The sequence below is a fragment of the Ornithorhynchus anatinus genome, chromosome 14 (genome assembly GCF_004115215.2).
Source record: "Ornithorhynchus anatinus isolate Pmale09 chromosome 14, mOrnAna1.pri.v4, whole genome shotgun sequence".
NCBI lineage: Eukaryota > Metazoa > Chordata > Mammalia > Monotremata > Ornithorhynchidae > Ornithorhynchus > Ornithorhynchus anatinus.
In genome coordinates, this window is record NC_041741.1 from 14,085,360 (window position 1) to 14,108,240 (window position 22,881).

Sequence of the window (22,881 nt, forward strand, 5' to 3'; positions counted from 1 at the left end):
CGGGGGTTAGAAAGCAAATCAAGGTAAGAGAGACCCAAGCATGGCGAGGCAAGGGAAAGCAGCTGCCTCAGAGAAACCTCCACCTTCGTGCCCACAGGAAGTCCTTTCCCCTTCTGGAGAGTCATCCATCACGCTGGGGGAAACTGCAGGAACGTAACCTACTACTTCTTTAATAGGCTCCTCCACACAGACCCGCTTTGAAGCCGCAGCTGCCCACAGTAAATTTCACTGACCCTTAGAGCCTCTCTTCGAGTTTTCCAACTGTTTTGTCTCCCGAGCTGCGGCTCGGCGTTAGGTCCAAGTCGCAGCACCTGACAAAACTATGGAACCTCAACAATATGAGAATTTAAAGCTTTTACTGGTGTTGTCTTTTCCATACTGGACCAGCCGGGAGACCCGCTGCCGTTCCACCGAGACATAAAGTGTATGTGCTCTCTGGGAGGCGGATCCCAGCAAGAGACTTTATTTTAAGGGATAGGGTTTCACGGGACACATTTGCAAGTGTCCGTGCTGAAATACCAACCCAATGGCAGTCCGGCCTCTGGCACCCAAGACACACTCGATAAATGTGATGCAGCTAAGGATGCCGAGATTGTGGGGCTTAAAACTCGTGTCTGAGTGTGTGTGTGTGTGAGAGAGAGACAGAGAGAGAGTGTTTGTGCACGTGAGTAAGAGTAACAGATAAAACACACGCTAGCATCCTACGTCACAGTACTAATTAACTTCTAAAGGGTTGTCAGACAATCTGAGCCCATTTGGTGAAAGGTTTAGAATAGTCTCCAAAACATGAATGTAAATAGAAAGAATAAAGAGACGCGGCCTAGAGGAAGTAGCACGAGCTTGGGAGTCAGAGGGCCTGAGTTCTAACCCCAGCTCTGCCACTTGCTCGCTCTGTGATCTTAGCCAAGTCACTTCTCTATGCCTCAGTTTCTTCATTTGAAAATGGGATGCAGAAGCTGTTCTCCCCCGTTCTCGGACAGTGAGCCCCACTCAAGTTCTTACTGAATATAAAATCCCGTACTAAGTGCTCGGGAGAGAGAACAATACAATCAGGTCAGACAGAGTCCCTGAACCACATGGGGCTCAAGGTCTAAGGAGGAGGGAGAACAGCTAGGGAAGGTCACACAGCAAGCAAGTGGTGGAGCCAAGATTAGAACCCAGGTCTTCTGACTCCCAGCCCTGTGCTCTATTCACTAGACCATTCTGATTCCTACATAATGACTAAGTGAACTTAGAAAGTATGTCAACAGTCATGGGCCATTTTATAGTGTCTTTTGATTCTGCACAAACTAAAGAGTCAACTCCACAGCAGCTCAATATGTAATTCAATTTTAGGTTGGAGGGTTCAAGGCTAAACTGAAGTCCATCCCAGCTGTCCACCTACCGAGAGGAAGTTTATTTGCTGTCGCTTTTTTTTTTTTCTTAAATTCTGGTCAAGTCTTTTAGTCCCTTGAAGCCCTCTTCATTTCTCCCCCTTTCCCATTGGCTCTTTCCATTTGGGGGCTTCCGGTGTTTCAAGGTACCAGGCACCTTTGCACGCCTTGAATTACACTCCACGCCCTCTTCTAGTCACCCAGTGAAATAGCACCCGACTGATGAGCGTCTATTTAAATATATCCTATTTCACACTGGTACCCACACGCATCCCTCTCAGGATCACATCTGGAGAGTTTCCAGTACTCGACCAGTCTCGGTTATGGGAGGGAGAGTCAAGAAGAGGCACACTCATTTCATTCCTAGCTTGGGCAGCGGCTAGTGAGTGGAAGGCAATCTGGCTACAAATCAAAACTCACCTGCGCTGGGCTGCAGCGGCATGGGAGAGAATCGAGGGAGGAGACTCACGTTTACCTTGCGGAAGGAGGCAGCGGTAAACCACTATCGTGTTTTTACCAAGAAAACTCTCTGGATACACAACCAGAACAATTGCAGAGGGAGGTGGGGCATTCTGGGAGAGACGCGTCCGTGTAGTCGCTATGGGCCGCAGACAACTCGACAGCATAACGTAAGACAAGACCCATATGCAACTACTCTGAGGTTCCTAATTCTACAGAGAAATGAACATCAAGTGTCAATGTTCTCCTGCTGCTTCCTGGAAGTGATGTCGAGCCTGGGCCGGAGCGATCTCTGGGGTCGAGGGCGGAGTGGATGAAGACTAGCACAGGAAGTGTGACATCTCTAAGAGGAAATGGGCTAAACATGTAATACTGGAGAGGAGTCCTTTGTATTCCAAAATGACACTATTAGCAGGTTGAGTTCTGAGAAAGAGCCAGGGCCTGGGATATCCAAGTTCCAGTCCCAGTTCCATCACCTGCCTGGTGTGTGAACTTTGGGAAGTAACATAATAACAATAATGATAATAATAATAATAATAGTGGCATTTGTTAAGCACTTATTTTGTGCCAAGCACCGTACTAAGAGCTGGAGTAGTTACAAGATGAACAGGTTAAGAGAAGCAGTATGGCGTAGTGGATAGATCACAGGCCTGGGAATCAGAAGGTTATGAGTTTTTTTCCCCCCTCTGCCACTTTTCTGTTGTGGGGCCTTGGGGAAGTAACTTCACTTCTCTGTGCCTCAGTTACCTCATCTGTAAAATGAGGATTGTGGCTGTGAGCCCCTCGTGGGACAGGGACTATGTCCAACCCAATTTGCTTGCATCCACCCCAGCGCTTAGTACAGTGCCTGGCACACAGTAAGCACTTAACAAATACCATATTAATTATTATTATTAGGTCCCACATGGGGCTCACAGTCTAATTAAGAAGGAGAATATGTATTGAATCCCCATTTTGCAGATGAGAAGAAGCTAACTTCTCTGTCCCTTCATTAGTAAAATGGGCATTAAAATGCTTATTCTTCCCTTTATATTAGGCAAGAAGACTTGCTTGGCATGTGAGGCCAAAGGTCTGAGAAAACTGTTCATCTGACTATTCTGCATCTACCCCAGCACTTAGCAGTTAATTAGTTACCACAGGATTCCTGCTTAATAAATGATCATAAATAATAATAATAATGGAGACTCCCTTAAAGAAAGGAAGGAAGAGCTCTTTCTTCTCTTTCTTCTCACTGTGCTTTTGCGACCAGGATCATCTTTCTAAAACCCAATTTGGTCCACATCAGTCGCTCCTTGAAAGCCTCTGATGGTTACCCACCTCTCCACATAAATACCATCATTATTATGATGATGATGACAATGGTATTTGTTAAGCGCTTATTATATGCCAAGCACTGTTCTAAATTCTGACTGAAGCTCCTGACAAACAGACTCCAGGCTTTTGACGAGCTCTCTCTTTCTTAGAAGCAGGGTGGCTTACTGGAAAGAGCACGGGCTTGGGAGTCAGTGGTTCTAATCCTGGCTCTGCCACTTGTCAGCTATGTGACTTTGGGCAAGTCACTTAACTTCTCTGTGCCTCAGTTCCCTCATCTGTGAAATGGGGATTAAGACTGAGCCCCACACAGGACAGCCTGATTATCCTGTATCTAACCCAGCGCTTAGAATGGTGCGTGTGACATAGTAAGTGCTTAACAAATACCATCATCATTATTATTATTATTATTTCTTACCCGCCAGCTTTTTTCACTCGCTATTGCCAAAGTTGCAATCCGCATTCCTCCCAGGTTTTCTCTCATCGAATCTCAGTCTCCACTTTGCTGTCCCTGACCAAGTCCCTCTAGATTGTAAGTTTGTTGTGGGCAGGGAATGTACTGTGCATATTGTACTCTTGCAAGCACTTAGTAAAGTGCTCTGCACACAGAAAGCACTTATTAAGTACCATTGACTGACTGACCGATAGCTCAAGTTCTTCCCTGCTCTGGAAAACTCTTTTCCCCTTCTCCAATAGGCTTCAGAGCCCTTCTGAAAACCCATCTCCTCTTGGAACCCTTCCTCAACTGGTTCCTTCCATCTCTGGGCTAATGGAGGAAACCTTTACCACTTACTATGTACTGATTGATGTAGTCCGTTCACTCATTATTTTTCTAAATTTTTGCGGTTTCCGATTGTAAATCCTCTCCTCCACCTAACTTTCCCACCGCCATCCTCCCCCCGTCTCTCAAGTCCCCAACCTTGGCATTATCCCCGACTCCTTCCTCTCTTTCAACCCCCAACTTCATTCTGTCACCAGATCCTGTTGGTTCTTCCTCCGCCCCATCTGCAGGATTCGATCCGTCCTCTCCATCCCAACGGGCACCACGTGGACTTGTCGTATCCCAGCTGACTGCATCAGCCTCCTCGTTAATCTCCCTGTCTTCAGTCTCTCCCTTCTCTAGGCGATATTTCACTCCGCTGGCCAGATCATTTTTCTGAAAGTCACATTCTGCACACATTTCCCCTTTCCTCGAAAACCTCCAGTGACTATCCATTCCTCTCTGCTTCAGCTCACCGTGCGCAGAGAATGGGTTTATCGACTCTGATACGGTGTACTCTCCTGAGCACTTAGTACAGTATTCTGCACATAGTAAGCACTCATTTAGCGCTCTCCTTCCTACTTATCCACCGTCTTCTTCCACTTCCACCCCACTTGGCAACCTGTCCTCAAATATGCAACAGTAAGCAGAGTTTATCCTATCAATGACCACTTACTCGTTTAAGCTCTCCCCCATGCCTGGAATTTCCCCCAGCTTCATGTCCGATGGGCCACATTTCTCCCCTTCTTTGAAGCCTTACGGAAATCACATCTCCTCCAAGAGCTCTTCCCCAGTTAATTTTGGATTTCTTCACTTTCAACCCTCCAACTCCCATCAGTACTTTTGGATCACCTAAGCACTTAATCAAATTGAGCAATTACTGCATGCAGAGTACTGTACTAAATGCTTGGGAGGGTACAGTATAACAAAGTTGGTAGACACATTCCCTGCCCACTAGGAGCTAACAGTCTAGAGACTTAAGCACTTACAACTCTCATAAGTACTTTATGTACTGATCCTCTATACTCAATTACTTCACTTATCTGTAATTTATTTTAGTGTCTGTCTCCCTGCTGGATTGTTAACTCATTGAGAGCGGGAATCATATCTACTTATTTTATTGGATATTCTCAAGGACTCATCAGAGTGCTCTATACAGAGTAGGACAAAACTAGTAACTGATTGCTTATTGGGTTGACTAAGTGCAGTTTTTTGGTTTTTTAAGGATTCTGTTATGTGCTTACTATGTACCAGGCATGGTACTAAGCGCTGAGGTAGATACGAGCTAATCAAGTTGGACACAGTCCATGTCCCACATGGGGCTCAGTCTTAATCCCCATTTTGCAGATGAGGTAACTGAGGCACAGAGAAGTGAAGTGACTTCCCCAAGCTCACACAGCAGACGAGTGATGGAGCCAGCGACAGAACCCAGGTCCTTCTTACTCCCAGTTTCGTGCTCCATCCATCAGGCCACGCTGAAATTGAAACCTGCCAGCATGAACGATCGGAGCTGAACATCGCATGGGGTAGAAGATTGCAGAAATAGGAAGAAAGGAAATGAGGAGGATGGGAGGCCTTGAGCAAATGGGGTAGGTAGAGCTCAGAGAGGGGAAGGAAACTAAAGCAAATTTCTGGGGAAAGAGAAGACATAGGAGAGGATGGCTGAGAACAAATTGGGGTCATTAGCCTGATCACCTCACTGGAGTAGCTCGGGCCTCTGGCTCTTACCGTTCCCTTTCCTGCCAATTCTGGAACTGCGGGAGGAACCTATTTCAATCCAGAGATCTGACTAAATCCAGGAGTCATCCAGTTAAACTGAAATGGATGTGGGTTGGGCTCCCCAGAAATATTTGTTTGAAAGATGGAGGAAGATTCATTTTTCCACTATTGGGTAAACTAATCACCAGGATTTCAAGTTTCCCGAGTTCTGTTAATCCCACTCTCTCACATGATTTAGACACCAACAGACTACATTGTTTCCACATAATTTAGTGGGGACTGCCCTTTCTCGTCAAATCTTGCGTCACCCCCTCCTCCGCATCCCCACCTCTCCTCGTTACTCGCTCGCTTTGGGTCACGGAAGGACGGCAAGAACGAGCACGGACTACTGGCCAACTGTCCGATCCTCCGGCCCAGCCTGGCAATATTGATCGGCGGTACATTGTTTTTACTCATTACCGGAGGCCGCTCCCGTTCAACGGGCCTTGTATCTGGGGAGTCGATAACATAATTTTCCTGGAAAATTTCCTCGCGGAGAATAATTGTGAGATTCTCCAGGCTTGCTTAGCTGTGCAAGCAGAGGACGGGCTGCCAGATGAGTAAGCATGATGATGCCCAGCACAGCAGAAAGCTCAAACTCACTGTCTGCAACCCAGGAAACACGACTTACATGCCGGCTACTCTCTCACCCTGGGCCATATGCATCTGTGAGCAGAGCAATCCTGGCTCTGATACCTGCTTTCGGTGTGACTGCGTGCAAGGCACTCTGCCCCTCGGTTTGCTCATCTGTAAAACGGGGATCAAATACCTGTTCTCCCTTTCCTTTAGAATCTGAAGACTATGTTGTTGTGAGGGGTGAGATGAACTAATTAATGTGAGAGCGCTTTGGCAATTCAAGTGCTATAGTAGACCAAGGTATAAAAAAACCAAACAAACCTCCCTTCCCCTTCATATCGGCAGACCACATCTCTTCCCGTATGCCGGGCCCTTCCCAAATCATATCTCCTCCAGAAGGTCGTTCTGATTCACCTCCTCTTCTCATCCCATTACCCCGCTATTGTCATCCCACCACTTCGGCATCAACTAAGGACTTGGATATTCGCTGGGTTCTTCCTTGGATTTCTACCCTTTATTCACCCCACCTGCAGTGCCATAGCACTTATGTGCATGACTGTAATTTATGTCTGTCTTCTCCTCTATACTGTAAGCTCCTGGCGGGCGGGGAACAAGCCCACGAAGAGAAGCAGTGTGGCTCTAGGGGGAAGAGCCCTGGCCTGGAAATCCGAAGGACCTGGGTTCTAATCCTGATCTGCCACTTGTCTGCGGCGTGACCTTGGGCAAGTCATTTCACTTCCTCTGTGCCTCAGTTCCCTCATCTGTAAAATGGGGATTGAGACTGTCAACCCCATGTGGGACAGGGACTGTGTCCAATGTGATTTGGTTGTATCCAACACAGAGCTTAGTACAGTCCCTAACACACAGTAAGCACTTTACAAATGCCATCATTATTATTATTACTATTACGTGGACTACGTCCAACTTGATTAGCTTGTATCTATCTACTCCAGTGCTTAGTACAGTGCCTGGCACATAGTAAGTGCTTAACAAATACCTTTAAAAAAACGAACAAAAAAAAGCCCAGGAGGATTTTGCTACAATAAAGCAGAGTTCATCTACGTACATATCTGTAAATTATTAAGGGCGGGGAATATTTTTGCTAATTCCGTCGTATCGTACTCTCTCAAGTGCATAGGAGAGTGCCCTGCACGTAGTAAGTGCTCAATATATGGCATGGATTGATTGACTGATTAGAAGAAAGAGGTCAAGATTCCTTGGGGGAGTTTGGGGCACGGAAACTATCTGACAATAAAGTCTACAAGAAACCTTCTTTTTCTCACGGTATTTGTTGAGCACCTTCTATGTGCCAGGCACTGTACTAGGCGCTGGAGTGGATACAAGGTAATCAGGTCGTACACAGGTCGCATAAGACTCACGGTCTTAATCGCCATTTTCCAGATGAGATAACTGAGGCCCACAGAAGTGAAACGACTTGCCCGAGGTCACAGAGTAGACAAGCGGCCTAGGTCGGATTAGAACCCAGGACCTCCTGACCTCCAGGCCCACGGTCCATCCACTAGACCATGCTGCTTCTCCCTCAGGCAGGGTGACCGGCGGGGGTCTGGAGCGGAGCCCGGATTCACGGACTGTCCGTCGTCTCCCCCCTACCCCCGGCTCCCGACAAGCTGCCTTTCCTGTGAGGCACCACCACTGGAATGGGCTTTTCTCCCAGATCAAAAGGACAGCCAGCAATGCCATCTGCTGTTTGCTTAGAAAAATGGTTCGAGCAGATGTTGCCTTGTGAAGGACTGCCAAGCCCCGGGCCGCGGCCCGAGGAAAAATGCCCCTGAAATACCCCTGGGCGGCTGGGTTTGGGCAGACCGGTGATGCAGAAAGTGGGGGATTCGGGGCCAAGTAGTCTGTGTAGAGCACGGGAGTCAGGAGACGTGGGTTCTAATCCCCGCTCAGCCACTTGTCTGCTTTGTGAACCTGGGCAAACCACTTCACTTCACCGTGAAGAAGTGAAGCGGCGTGGCTCGGTGGAAAGAGCCTGGGCATTGGAGTCAGAGGTCATGAGTTCGAATACCCGGCTCTGCCACTTGTCGGCTGTGTGACTGTGGGCAAGTCACTTCACTTCTCTGTGCCTCAGTTCCCTCATCTGTAAAATGGGGATGAAAACTGTGAGCCCCACGTGGCACAACCTGATTCCCCTGTGTCTCCCCCAGCGCTTAGAACAGTGCTCGGCACATAGTGAGCGCTTAACAAATACCAACATTATTATTATTCACTGTGTCTCAGTGACCTCATCTGTAAAATGGGGAATAAGACTGTGAGCCCCATGGGGGACAACCTGATTACCTTGTATCTACCCCAGTGCTTAGAACAGTGCTTGGCATGTAGTAAACGCTTAACAGATACCATTAATATTATTATGATTATTATTGTTTGTGCTCTGAAGTCCCTTGCGTTCACCCTCTTCCCTGACTGCGGCTACTATCTCTGGGTGGTGGATTCCCAGATCCACTTTACTGGGCCTGACTTCCCAGCTGCTTGAAAGCCTTTTGCTTCAAGCCATCTCCAACCAGAACGTTAAATTCAACCCCTTTGCTCTCCCCTGCCCCCTCCCCACCCCACAGCACTCGTGTATATATGTATATATCTAATTCTATTCATTTATATTGATGTCTTTTTACTTGTTTTGATGTCTGTCTCCCGACCTGTAGACTGTGGGCAGGGACTGTCTCCCTTTTTTTGCTATAGTGAACTTCCCAAACACTTAGTATAGTGCTTTGCACACAGTAAGCACTCATTAAATGATCGAATGAATAAATGAAAAGTGTTTGTCGAACCCCTCTCTGTCAGCGACACCTCCATCCTGCTGGAAACCTGTAATCAATCAATCAATCAATCGTATTTACTGAGCGCTTACTGTGCGCAGAGCACTCAGTAAATGGTATTTAATGAGTGCGTTCTGTGTGGAGAGCCCTCAGTGGTATTTCATTCAATCGTATTTATTGAGCACTTACTTTGTACAGAGCACTGTACTAAGTGCTTGGGAAGTACAATTCAGCAACAAATTATTAAGCACTTACTATGTTCAGACGACTATATTAAGTGCTTAGGAGAGTAAAGCATAACAGAGTTAGTAGACACCATTCCTCCCCATAACAAGCTTACAGTCTAGAGGGAGAATAACTAATTTATTAGAATAACTAGAGGGACTTTAGAGAATAACTAATTTAGAATACATAATGAAATATATGTACATAAGTGCTGGGGGTTTGGGATGGGGTGAATATCAACTATCCAAAGTTCACAGATCCAAGTTGATATTATTAGGCCTAATGGATAGAGCAAGGGCTTAGGAGTCAAAAGGAACTGGGTTCTAATCCCGGATCTGCCACTTGTCTGCTGTATGACCTTGATCCCATCTTGATGGAGATGGGAAAGCGACTTGGGGAAAAGAGGGCATAATTGGGGAAGGGCTCTTAGAGGAGATGGTGATGATGATGATGGTATTTGTTAAGCGCTTACTAGGAAATGTGACCTTAACGATGTTTCGAAGATGGACAGCGGTGGTCTGGCATATACGGAGGGGGGAGGGAGTTCCAGGCCACGGGAAGGATGTGGGAAAGGGGTTGTCGGCGAGAAAGATAAGATTGGGGCGCATCGAGTAAGCTGGGGCTAGAGGAGCGGAGTGTGTGGGTGGACTGTTGTAGCAGCACTGTACTAAGCATTTGGGAGAATACAATTTACAGTCGCAACTTTGGTGTGATTTTTGACTCCTCTCTTTTGTCTCCCGCATTCAGTCTGTCCCTAAATCGTGCTGATTCTTCCTCCAAAATGGACTCTGGATCCACCTTTTCTGCTCCATTCTTATGTCCACTCCCCCGGGCCAAGTAATAATAATAAACACAATAACTGTGGTACTTATTAAGTGCTAGGTGCCAGGCACTATATTAAGTGCTGGGGTAGATAAAAGCTGATCAGGTTGGACACTGTCAATGTTCCACATGGGGCTCACAGTCCTGATCTCCATTTTACGGGTGGGGAAACAGGCACAGAAAAGTAAAGTGACTTGTTCAACATCATACAGCAGACAAGTGGCAGAGCCGGAATTAGAATCCAGGTCCTTTTGACTGCTGAGCCCTTGCTCTCTCCATTAGGCCACACCATTTCTCCAGTGGATTATGGTAACCGCCGTTTACTGTGTGATGATACTGTGTTGCTTCTAACGGGTGCTGATGACTGGTCTTGCTTGCCAGAAATTCATTTTAACCTAATTAAGATCACATTTCTTCCAAGAGGCCTTCCCTGATTAAGCCCTCTTTTCCCGACTTTTCCTTCTGAGTCATCAATGTCCTTGGATCTGTGGCCTTTGGGCATTTGATGTTCATCCCACCTATAGCTCCACGGCCCATATACATTGTCAGCAACTTATTCGTTTATATTAATGTCTGTCTAGACTGTAAGTCTGTTGTGGCCAGGGACCGTATTTACCAATTCTGTTGAACAGTACTCTCCCAAGCGCTTAATACAGTGCTCTGCACACAGTAAGTGCTAAATAAATACAATCGATTGATTGGTAATGAGGCGGCAGAAAAGAGACTTCAGCTCTTACAACATGAAGCCATAAACGCCGATATGCGATGGCAGCAAGAAGTGCCCGAAAACTCAAACCGCTCCACTTTTTCCATCAGCCTCACGAAGCATTTGGGGATTCTCATTTCAAAACCCCAGTCTCCATTCACTGTCTGTTGAGTCCTCCACTTCTTCTTCTTGGAATTTTATTACCTTCATCTAGGGCCTTCCTCTTTCCTCTCCAAAAACATCCTCTCAGAGATTCAGGAAGCTCTTTTTCCCTGAGCCCGGGGCTCCCCGCCCAATTTACAGGGTTTAACTTCCTGCTCTCGCAGCGAATGAAGCGTTTCTCATTCCCCAAGGAAGAGTTTAGAGGAGACAGGTGTAATGAACGGGACATCTGATGGATGCCGGGGCCACTGGGGACGCGCTCCCCTTTACCCCTCCCCTCGGATGATCCCCTCCCGGGATCAGTGACTTATGGCCAGCTCCCACCGGATCCTTCTTTCCGAGGGATTCCAAGGGGGCAGGAGATGGCTCGTATTCCTTATTTTCTTACACGTGCTCTTCTTCCTCATGGGAGGAATGTGCTCCTATCTGACGTGTGATATTGAAATATGTACCGGTAAAGTGGAAATTGAAATCTGCCCTGTGAAATCTGCACTGAGGGTAAGAGCTGTGTGCTTACCCTCTCTGCTGGCCTCTCTGCTATTGCTTGCCATGGTGTGCGGTCTATCCTGAAAATCCAGTCTGATCCGGAGAGAAGGAGGAGTTGTACTTCTCCCTAATGGTAACCCAGGCCCTGGATGAGGTCTTTAAAAAATTATGGTATTTGTTAAGCACATACTACGTGCCAGACACTGGTCTCCTGGTACCACTGAAGAGGCATAGGTGGACAAAACAGCCCTCTGCATATCAAAATTATCATTATTATTATCGTTATTGATATTAATGTCCGTATCCCCCTCTGGTCTGTAAGCTCTTTGTAGGCACAGAATATGTCTGCTAACTCTGTTGCATTGTAGTCTCCGAAGTCCTTAGAACAGTGCTCTGCACATAGTAAGTGCTCTATAAATACCACTGATGGACTGATTGAATAGAGTTGTTGATGACGTTCCCTTCCCATTTCTTGAGAACCCGCTATCTGCAAAGCACCATACCAAGTACCCGGGAGAGTAAAGTACAGGTAGAAGACACAATAGCTGCCCTCAAGTAACTTACAATGTAGAGGAGAATCAGAAGCAATAAATTCTAGGTATGAGGAAAGTCAGAGAAAAAATTGATATATGGATGAGGAAATGCTTAAATAGTAGATTATCCCAAGATCATGAGCCCCATATGAGCCAGGCACTGTGTCCAACCTGATCACACTGTACCTACTCCAGAGCACCGAACATTGCTTGCAAGAGCTCAACAAATACTATTATCATTATAATTATTATTACCCAAATCAATGTCTACAGAAGCATGATGGGTAGCTGTTTCAGTGCAGTTAGTACGAAAGGGCTAAGGCAGTATTTAGGAGATAATATGGAAAGAAGAAATTTTAGTCAGGGAAAGCTTCTTGGAAGAGGTGGGATTTTAGGAGGGCTTTGAAGATGGGAAGACCTGTGGTCGGCTGGATGCGAAGGGGGAAAGCAATTCCAGGCCCGAGTGAGGAATAGGAGGTGGGAGCGATGAGAACCAGGTACAGTGAGTTTAGCTTGAGAGGAAAGAAGAGTGCAAGCTGGGATGTAGTGGGAGAGGAGAGCTGATGGCGTGTGCCTTACAGTGACCACAGGATCAGGCTGGGTCTTTTTCATACACCTGGTTACACGGACCGAGTCTCTTCAGTCTAATAATAATAATTGCAGTATTGGTTAAGTGTCTACTATGTGCCGAGTACTGGACTAAGCGCTGGGTTAGATACGGGATAATCACGTTGGACATGGTCCCTGTTCCGCATGGGGCTCGCAGTCTAAGTAGGAGGGAGAATAGATATTTACAGAGAGAAGCTTCTCCTTCCACCGACCGGCTTAGTGACTCCGTCTCTGTGCACTGCCAGCTATTTTCCGTCCTTCCTAAGAAACAGCAACTCAAGCCTGCCCTCTGGGTTCCCATTGCACATTTCTAACGTGGCAGGACGATGTTGTCTAGCTTGCTTGCTGCCCCCTGCCCTTACCGGTGTTCAGGGTTTTGTTTCCTTGTCTCCTGTCATCACACACTCATTAAATTATGCCAGGGAAGAGGCCAAGCCCAGGATGCCCAAGGGGCGATCCATCAGTATTAGATCAGTCGGCCATTGAGTTCATCTCACACTTCGGTACCGTAACCGTTCAGAGCCGGTCGTTCCATTATTATTTTTTAATGCTGCTGGCTTAGCGCTTACTTTGTGTCAAGCACTGTCCTAAGCACTGGGGCAGATACGAGTTCATCTGGCTGGACACGGTCCCCGCCCATGGCACTCACAGTTTAACTTGGAAGAACAGATACTGAATCTCTTTTTTGCAGTTGAGAAAACTGAGGCGCAGAGAAGGAAAGCTACTTGCCCAAGGTCACATAGCAGGCTAGAGGTGGAGCCAGGATTAGACTGACTCCTGGGCCCACGCTTTATCCACTAGGCCACACTGCTGTTTTATATGACACAGCAAGAACACTCGCTCCTACCTCCTCTAATTTAGTGCGCCGCGCTGGTCTGAGAGCAACTGGTGTGTCCCTTTTGGTAGTGAACGGCCTGCTGCCCTGCAGCACTGAGCCTGCTCTCTGTGAATCTCCTCAATTACTGCTAAGGGCTGCCTTTGCCTTCTGGCCAACAAATCCTCACGTTTGCCTTTCTGTCCTGAAAATGGCATCTTCCATTCACACATTCATTCATTCGTACTTATTGAACGTTTACTGTGTGCAGAGCACCGTACTAAGTGCTCGGGAGAGTATATTAGAATCATAACCAGATACATCCCCTGCCCACAATGAGCTAACAGTTTAGACGGGGAGACAGACAGTAGTATAAATAAATTTCAGTGCTTCCATTTTTGCCCCCGCTCTACCTCTCCAATGCCACCCGGGCAAATGCCCCGGAAGAAGTCGTCGGTTGAGATGGGCTGTGACCATGGCCTCAGCCAGCTTCTTGGATAGGCCCTTCTTACCTTCCTGCCCAACCGGAATTGGGGAGGGGGGTGCCCCCATAGTGAGGGTGAGGAAGATTGCGAGCAGTTTCCCAGCCCAAGATGGTTGCAGCGGGGCTGCTGTTTGGCAGAAAAAATTTATCAAGTTCACATTTGACTCCAGTGCTGCCCGCTGTCGACCCTTCCGTCAGACGGCCCATTTTCCTCAGTGCACCTTTGTTCTGGAACTCCTGTCACCGGGACCATTCCGCGGCATGAGACCCTCCCCAGAGGGTGACAGAGCAGATCAAGCTTACGGATTCGGTCCTGTCTTTCCTGGGAAAGAGGGGGCTGAGGGGATCCCACCCAGAGGCTTTGGCTCCCATTCGCCGTGCACAAAAGGGATCTGGTGGTCCGGGAAAGAGGGAGAGCCCCAAGACACCTACTGCCACGGTGGCTTTTCTCTGTATTTTTCTTGGATTGCACTTGCAGCCAACTGGCTGTAACTGACACTCTACTGGGACAAGTTAGGATATGAGTGCTCGCCTTTTAGAAAAGGAAAAAAAAAAAGGAGAAGGAGTGAGAGAAAAGAATTCCCAGCGGTATTTATTTTAAGCCTCCTTCATTTCCAGCTCTTTTGGCAGGGAGTCAAGCTGTCATGGGGCAAGCTGTCCGTCGAAGAGGATTCCTGGAGGAAAGACACCTCACCAAAATCCAACCTGTCTGAAACCCACGATATGATGGAACTGCAAGCTCCTTCTACCCCCTAGGGCTCCCGGCGCACCTGAGCGTCAGCATGGAACAAGAGTTCGGCAGCATCGAAAAGGCTGGCATTCCTCTTCGGGGCCGTCATTAGTCAATTTGTCATACACCGTACAAACACAAACTACTAAATTAAAACCGCGGATGTGCGAGCCTCCAGCGGTTGTTTTCCTCGGGCCAATTATTTCCAGGCTAAAGAAACGTAGCACTAACCCCCAGCAGCAAATGCACGATTCTACAGTGATAGCGGGGGTGCGGTCGACAAGACCGGGCAACGACGTCCCAGAAGCGTTCCATTTATCAGGACGAATCCAGCGATGTGGACAGCGACCCTCACTGACATTCTTTTCTGCTTCACTTTTTGGGGTTAGAGGAGAGGGGAGAGTAGAGTAAGCCGCCGCCCCGGGGGCGTAGTGTTTGGAAGGGGTGCAGAATGCAAGAGGGGCTGGGTTCCAGGTGGAGTGATGGTTAAAAATGTTAAAATCCCCAGGCTAAGAACCCAAGTTTTCTTCCACAGGGGAGGGGGATGCAATGGTTCTGGAGCTAGGGGACCAGTCAGGGGTCCCTTTGGGGAATCGTCCTCAGTTTGGGGGTTCTAATGGTTTTCCTCATGATGTCCCTATGCTTCTCTGCACGCACATGCAACTGAACGTAATGATGTCATGTGGAACGCTGCATGCGATAACCCTGAAATATTAGCAGATCGTGGTTTCACGGACAAGGTCTTAACCTGGTCCGCGTCCTATCTCTCTGACCTTTCCTTTTGGGTCTCTTCCACACACGCTCCCCTTCTGCCTAGAAGGCCCTGACTGTAGGTGTCCTGAAAAGCTCTGTTCTGAGCCCCTCTTCTTTTCTCTCTCGCCACCCACTCTCAAGGGAAGTGGCTTCCGCTAACACCTCTACGCAAGTGACTACCAAATCTATCTCTCTAGTTATATTTATCGAACGCTCACTATGTACTGAGCATTTGGGAGAGTAGACTGCAACGTTCCCTGCCCGCAACGAGCTTACAGGCTAGAGGACAGGCTTACACCAGTCTCACTTTCCAATCCCTTGACTGTCCCGTAGACTTCTCAAACTTCATCTGTCCCAAACTAAACTCCTCATCTTCCCTCCTATACTCTTTCTTCCTCCCATCTTTTCCAGCTCTGTCGATAACACCACAATCCCTCCAGTTCCAGAAGCTCAACCTTGACTTCTCACTACCTTTCAACTCTCACGTCACAACATTTTCCGCATCTACCTGTTCTCCACCCAGACTGCTACCACCTTGGTTCAAGCTCTTATCACCGTTAGTTCATTTATTCATCCATTCGATTGAATTTATCAAGCGCTTACTGTGTGCAGAGCACTGTACTAAGCTCTTGGAAGAATACAATATAAAAATAAACATATTCTCTGTTCACAACGTGTTTACAGCCTAGCGAGGGAGAGAGACTAATATAAACTGCAGATTTGTACATAAGTGCTGTGATGCTGGGAGGGGGGGTGAATAAAGGGAGCAAGCAAGTCAGGGCGACAAAGAAGGCAATGGGAGGAGAGGAGGGTTTAGTCTGTGAAGGCTCTTGGAGAATATGTGTCTTCACAGAGGCTTTGAAAGGGGAGAGAGTAATTGTCTGTCGGATTTGAGGATGGAGGGCATTCCAGGCCAGGGGCAGGACATGGGCGAGGGGTCGGCGTGAAGACAGATGATATTGAGGCACAGTAAGAAGGTTGGCTAGTCCATTCCATCAGCCTCTTCACTGCTTTCCCCAATTCTAGCCTATCTGCACTCCAGTCTATACCATACTCTACTGCATGAACGTTGCTCCTCTCAAATCTCCCCTCTCCTCAAATGCAACAATAGCTTATCCTCTCTCTCCTCATCAAGTACAAACTTCTCCCAGTTGGTTTCAAGCCCATCTTACACAGCAGTCCTTTTTACCCCCTACTGCCTAGCTGGCTTCTGACCATATCCCATTCTATTGTCCTCCCAACCTCATGCTGTTCCCCAGGTCTGGAACAGCCTCCCTTCCCCACTGAATCTGACAGGTCGCAGCTCTTCCCAACTTCAAAGCCTTCCTAAAATCCTACCACTTCCATCAAGTCTTCCCCGATTAATTCCCAAAAGCCAAGTCGAACAATCTCATCAGCCACCTCTGCTGCTTGTATATATGTTTATATCCTCCCTCGACACATCAAATCAATCAAATGTATTAATTGAGCACTGATTGTGTGCAGACCACCGGACTAAGTGCTTGGTAGAGTACAAGATAACACATTCCCTGCCCACAATCTACGTACGATCAATTTTCCAATCAACATATTTATTCTCTTTTTTCCCATTTGTAAATAATTTGTACGTCCACCTTCTTCATTAGAACTCCAGCTCCTTGTGGACAGAGAACATGTCTCCCGCTTCTGATGTACTTTCCTAAGCACTGCAACCAGTGAGTGCTCGATAAATATCTTTTACTCCCGATCCTACAATGGGACAGAAGGGGATGGCATCCTCTTCCTTCCCTTGGACAGCAAAGTGAGTGAAGGTGTCCTGGAGCAAAATCTCAACCAGAACATGAAATGCTAAACACTCCAACTTGAAACACCTAAATTCAGTCACCTCCTGAGGTTTTCAATTTTGGACTCAGTCCATTAGAACTCCCTCACCCCCTGCACCGGAATAAAGATAGGTGTGAAATGTTCCATTAAACAATTACAGGTTTTTCTTCCAAATTCTTCTTGGAAGCCCCATTTCTCCTGCAGCCTGTTTTCAGTTAAATTCCCAAATGTAAACTTTGCAATGACACATTTTTTAGTGGTAGTTGTCAAAAGACAACTGGAACCTGCTGCAATGACAACATTATTCTGAGAGAAAGTTCATGTCAGAGCACGTTAATGACCTGAGTCCATTCAATCGTATTCATTGAGTGCTTACTGAGTGCAGAGCACTGTACTAATCACTTAGCACTGTGGGACCCAATTACTTGCAGGAGAAAAGGGCTAGCCCCTTATGGGCTCCATCGAGATGAATAAGCCCATGGCTCCTGCCCGGGGCAACTGGGCAAGTCAACTAGGGAAACTGTCATGCTGAAACATGATGGCCAAAAGGGGATGTATCGTGACCTAACGGAAAGAGCACGGGCCTGGGAGTCGGAGGACATGGCTTGTGATCCCGGCTCTGCCACTTGTCTGCTGTGTGACCTTGAGCAAGTCACTTCACTTCTCTGTGCCTCAGTGACCTCATCTGTAAAATGGGGATTAAGACTGTGAACCCCATGTGGGACAGGGACTGTGTCCAACCTGATTAGTTTGCATCTACCCCAGTTTTAAAACAGTGCTTGACACATAGTAAGAGCTTAATAAATACTACATAACAAAGACCATCATCATCTCTCTAGACTGTAAGCTTGTTGTGGGCAGGGAATTTGTTTATTGTTATTTTGTACTCACCCAAGCGCTTAATACAGTGCTCTGCACACAGTCAGTCCTCAATAAATACAATTGGATGAAAGAATCATTGAGCAAGAGGATCATCAGCCTTCAGTATGGAAGGGAAATTGACTCCAATCCACCCCATGGCACACCTCTCCCAGGGCTGGCAAAGCCAAGACTGGACCAGTAGAGTTGCCTGCTGGGTGACCTTGGGCAAATCACTTCACTTTTCTGGGTCTCAGTTGCCTCATCTGTAAAATGTGGATTCAATCACTGTCTTCCTTTCTACTTAAAGTGTGTGCCCTAATTGACCCACGTGATTAGTTTGTATGTACCCCAGTCCTGAAAACAGTGCTTAGTATATAGTAAATGCTTAACAAATACCATTATTACTATTATTAGGGGAAAAGTGGGTGACCATTCCTGGGGCATGTCAATCAATCAATGTTATTTATTGAGCACTTACCATGTTCTGAGTACTGTATTAAGCCCTTGGGTGACAACAACATAGTCGGTAGCCCCATTCCCTGCCCACAGTGAGCTTACAATCTAGAGGGGGAGAATGGGAAATTGAAAGAAATGATGGATATGTATATAGGTTCTGTGGGGCTGAGGGTGGGGTGAATACCAAGTGCCCAAAGCCCAGCCTGGGAAAAGCAGCCCATTCTCCCCAACTAGGGGAGACAATCTTGGCTTTGGTGCCAGGCACCCTCAATCGCCAACTGGGTCCTTTCACTAAAGGTGCACGGGAGGGAGAGCGAGACAGACAGAGAGAGCGAGAGTGAGAGAGACAGGGAAAGAGAGAGACTATTAGCCATGCAAACTAACCCCAAATGACTTTTCTGATTATTTGCTACATACAGCACAGGTGGCTGGGGGAAGTGAAGTGCAATTCTAGAATGTTGGTTTATGGCGTATGAGAAAATTTCTATTTTTTTTTTCCGGGAACTTAACCTCTTCCACGGATTTATGGTAGTAATTTGTTACAGGCAAGAGGTTTATAAGGGCTGCGTTTATAAGGGCTGCGTTATCGAGGCTAGAATCATCCAGAAATTCTATCAGAAGACACAATGTTTAAGTGCAGGTCTAATTACCGCAATCATTTCTTTTTTGTTTCCTCTACAGAGATCCAGTTAATCCAGTCTCTTAGTGTGGGCCCAAGCTGTCAGTTGCATGACTAGGAATGTTTCCTTTGTAAAAAACCCACTTCCTCTCTGGGTACTTTTAGCCTAATTGAAATGTTTCCTATTAAGCTCAATCAAGGCAGCAATTATCTAATTACTCACTTATGCTTTTCCAGCCCAAACTGTGCCCAAGTCAGTATATTGGAACAAGTGAGTATCTATTTATTATTGTTTATACATTTTCCTGTTTGGCTTTAGACAATAACCATAAACATTTACTTATAGTGTATCTGAAATAGGCCTAATTAATTTTGCTCTTTTTTATTATCTGTAATGGGTGCCCCCCTCGATCGGTACAAATACCCAAGACCAGAAATGGGATAAGATCTACAGAATGTGCTTTAATCAATCAATTAGTCATATATATTGAGTGCTTACTGGGTGCAGAGCACTGTGCTAGGTGCTTGGGAGAGTACTGTCAGTCATCCACTGGTATTTACTGAGCACTGACTAGGTGCAGAGCATTCATTCATTCACTCAATCGTATTTATTGAGCACTTACCCTGTGCAGAGCACTGTACTAAGCGCTTGGGAGAGCATCATACAACAGAATTAGCAGACAGGTCCCTGCCCATAGTGAGTTTACAGTTTAGACGGGGAGTTTACGGTCTAGAGAATAAGCTTTAGTCTAGAGGGACTTTAAGACTTTAAAACTTGCAACCCGCCATGGTAGCATTACAGAGGGCTGTTGGGAAAAGACAACTATCAAAAACAGAGCACAGACCTGTCCGTGAAATCCTTGTGTCATTTCAAAAACATGAGCCTTTATGGTTTAAAAACACAGGGAGCCGAAGTCTGGGTTGTATTGAGGAAAAAAAAAAATCTCTTTAAAGAAATAATACGCGTCCTTCGGGTCTGGATTTTCTCTTTATACAAATCCCATAACACTCGAGATGATCACAAGCAGTCAACAACACAGGTGGTCCACCCTCCTTAGGTATAAATTAGGGGCACATACACCACTGAAACCAGAATTAGCGTTAGAGTTACTGACCCTATGAGGTCACCTATGATTAGTTACATTTGATGGAATCCATAAAAGAGGAAGACGCAAATTGCGGGAGAGGGGTCAGCATTGCTATTTTCATCATCATGGGCAGCACTGAGTACTTACTATGTACAGAGGACTGTACTGAATGCCTCCTCTGGGCAGAGCACTGGGCAGAGCACCCCCTAGGGTCAGAGTACTGTACCCCATTAAGCACTAGATAGTCACTCCAGCCCCACAGGACTTACATACATATTCATTCATTCAATTGTATTTATTGAGCGCTTAGTATGTGCAGAGCACTGTACTAAGCACTTGGAAAGTACATATCTTTACATTCTATTATTTTCCCCTCTCTCAAATTTCTTTTAATGTCTGTCTCCCCCTGTAAACTATAAGCTCACTGTGGCAGGAATTAAGTCTATCAACTCTATTGTGTTGGACTTTCCCAAGTGCTTAGTACAGTGCTCTGTACACACTAGGAGTTCAATAAAATACTACTGAATGATTGATTGAAGATGTTTAGAAATCTAATTTTCCAGTAAAGAATTTTTTTCCAAGGACTTCACAGCACTGCATTGGAAATGACCACTCATCAGCTCATCATGGTCAACATCATCTGGCCCCTCCAAAAATGAAAAGCAGTGTGGCCTAATGGAAAGAGCACATGTTTGGGAGTCAGAGGACCTGGGTTCTAATCCTGTCTCCACCACTTTTCTGCCATCTGACTTTGGGGTAAGTCTCTTCCCTGTGCCTTAATTTCCTCATCTCTCAAATGAGGGTTAAATGCTTGCTCTTCCTCTACAAGACTTCACTTTCTTCTTAAAGATATCACTCTTGGTTGCCTCCTTGAAATTCTGTCACATTTTAATCAATCAATGAGCGATATAGAGTGCTAACTGCACACACAGCACCAAACTTGGTGCTTGACAGAGAAGGGAATAGAAAGACAGGATCCCTGCCTTCAAGGAGCTTACAGTCTAGCGGGGAGACAGACATAATAAATTACAGGCAGAGGAAGAAATAGTATAAAGGTATGTAGGTAAATCTAGTGAGAGAGAGGAATGGGGTGAGGACCTACGCAGTAATAATAATAATGGTATTTGTTAGGCGCTTACTATGTGTCAGGCACCGTACCAATCGAACCAGTTTGGACACAGTTCCTGTGCCACTTGGGGCTCACTGTCTCAATCCCCATTTTACAGATGAGGTAACTGAGGTCCCAGTGGGCGGGCAAACAAAGTGGGGAGGTGAGAGATGATTCAGGGAAGGCTTCCTGGAAGAGAGATGTATTTCTAGTAGGGCTTTGAAGATTGGGAGAGAAGTGGCCCATCAGATCGATCAGTGGTATTTATTGTGGGCGTACCTTCTGCAGAGCACTTGGGAGAGTACGATACAACAGAATTAGTGGACACGTTCCTGGAAGGGCAAGAGATTTCCAGGCAGGAGGGAGGACGTGAGCAAGTGGTCAATCGCAAGAGAAATGAGAGAGGGGCATGGAGTTAGAGCCCGGAGACGAGCAGCTTGTCTCTCCCCTCCTTGGAAATCTCGGCCGGTGTAACATCAGATCTGGGAGAGTTGCCATTCTTCATGGCTCTGGCCTCGGTAGAGATTTCATCAAGTATTGAACTAACTCATGTCTTCTTCGCGTATTGGCAGGCCAACTGTTCTTGGTATTCGGGGTCATCCTTCACGCTGGGGGGACTGTTAAGGAAATCGGTGCGAAAATCTGTTGCAGATTCCTTTTTTGCGATCCGGGTGAAGCTGTCTCTCCTCAGTGAGGAGGTGGTAGTGTGGGTGAGAGGGGTGGGGGTTCCCTGGGCGCTCTTCAGGGGCGCTTTCGAGGTTCTTGGTTTGGGTTCTGTCGGTGTTGGGCAGCAACGGTTAAAAGCGATCGCGCTGAGCACATTATGCAACTCGGCTCACTAAAAAAAGCAAACTGAACTGACTCCATGCAGTGACCCTAGGCACCAAAGGACAAGAAATGGAAAATAGAGCAACAGTTGCCTTGCCAAAAGAATATAAATCCAACACAGGCTCAAAAGTTTGCTTCGAGGTTCCAACAAAAGCTGAGACAGACTTGGGTCCTGGAACTTTATGGCCTCCCGGTCCATTCCCAAGCCAAAAACAGGGAGAAGAAAGAGAAGGGGATGGCGGAGGGAGGGAGGGTGTTTAGGGTTCACAGGCCAAACTCGGACAAGGGTAAAAATAATAAGCGTGGTATTTGTTAAGTGCTTACTGTGTGCCAAGCACTGTCTTAAACTCTGGGATAGATTCGAGATAATCAGGTCAGACAGCCTCCATGCCACATGGAGCTCAGAATCTAGAACGCTTCAGAACTTGTAAGCAGAGTGGGCTAGTGGAAAGAGCATGGGACTGGGAACCGGAGGACCTCGGTTCTAATTCCGCTCCACCTCTTGCCTGCTGTGTGACCTTGGGCGAGTCTTCACTTCTCTATACTTCGGTTTCCACAACTGCCAAGTGGGGATTTAATATCTGTTCTGTTGGACGGGGACTAAATCCAACCTGATTAGCTTGGATCTACCCCAGCACTTAGAACAGTGTTTGAGAACATGCTTAGTAACACTAAAAAAAACCCAAAAAATCTTTTCGGTTTCTTCATCTCTAACATGATTGTAACCACCTTGAGTGTAGAGATTATGTCTACCGATTTTAAATGCATCATACTCTT

At 46.6% G+C, this 22,881-nt stretch overlaps 1 protein-coding gene and 1 non-coding gene across 2 annotated transcripts in view; one reads left to right on the top strand and one right to left on the bottom strand.

Annotated features, from left to right (window-relative positions):
* The window catches only part of SLC25A21 (solute carrier family 25 member 21), a 338,712-nt gene that overhangs the window by 242,533 nt on the left and 73,298 nt on the right, over positions 1-22,881 (bottom strand). The gene's annotated exons all lie outside the window — the stretch shown is intronic.
* On the top strand, positions 1,645-1,783 carry LOC114816808. Its single transcript, XR_003764615.1, has one exon. It is a non-coding gene; the product is annotated as a small nucleolar RNA SNORA7 (small nucleolar RNA).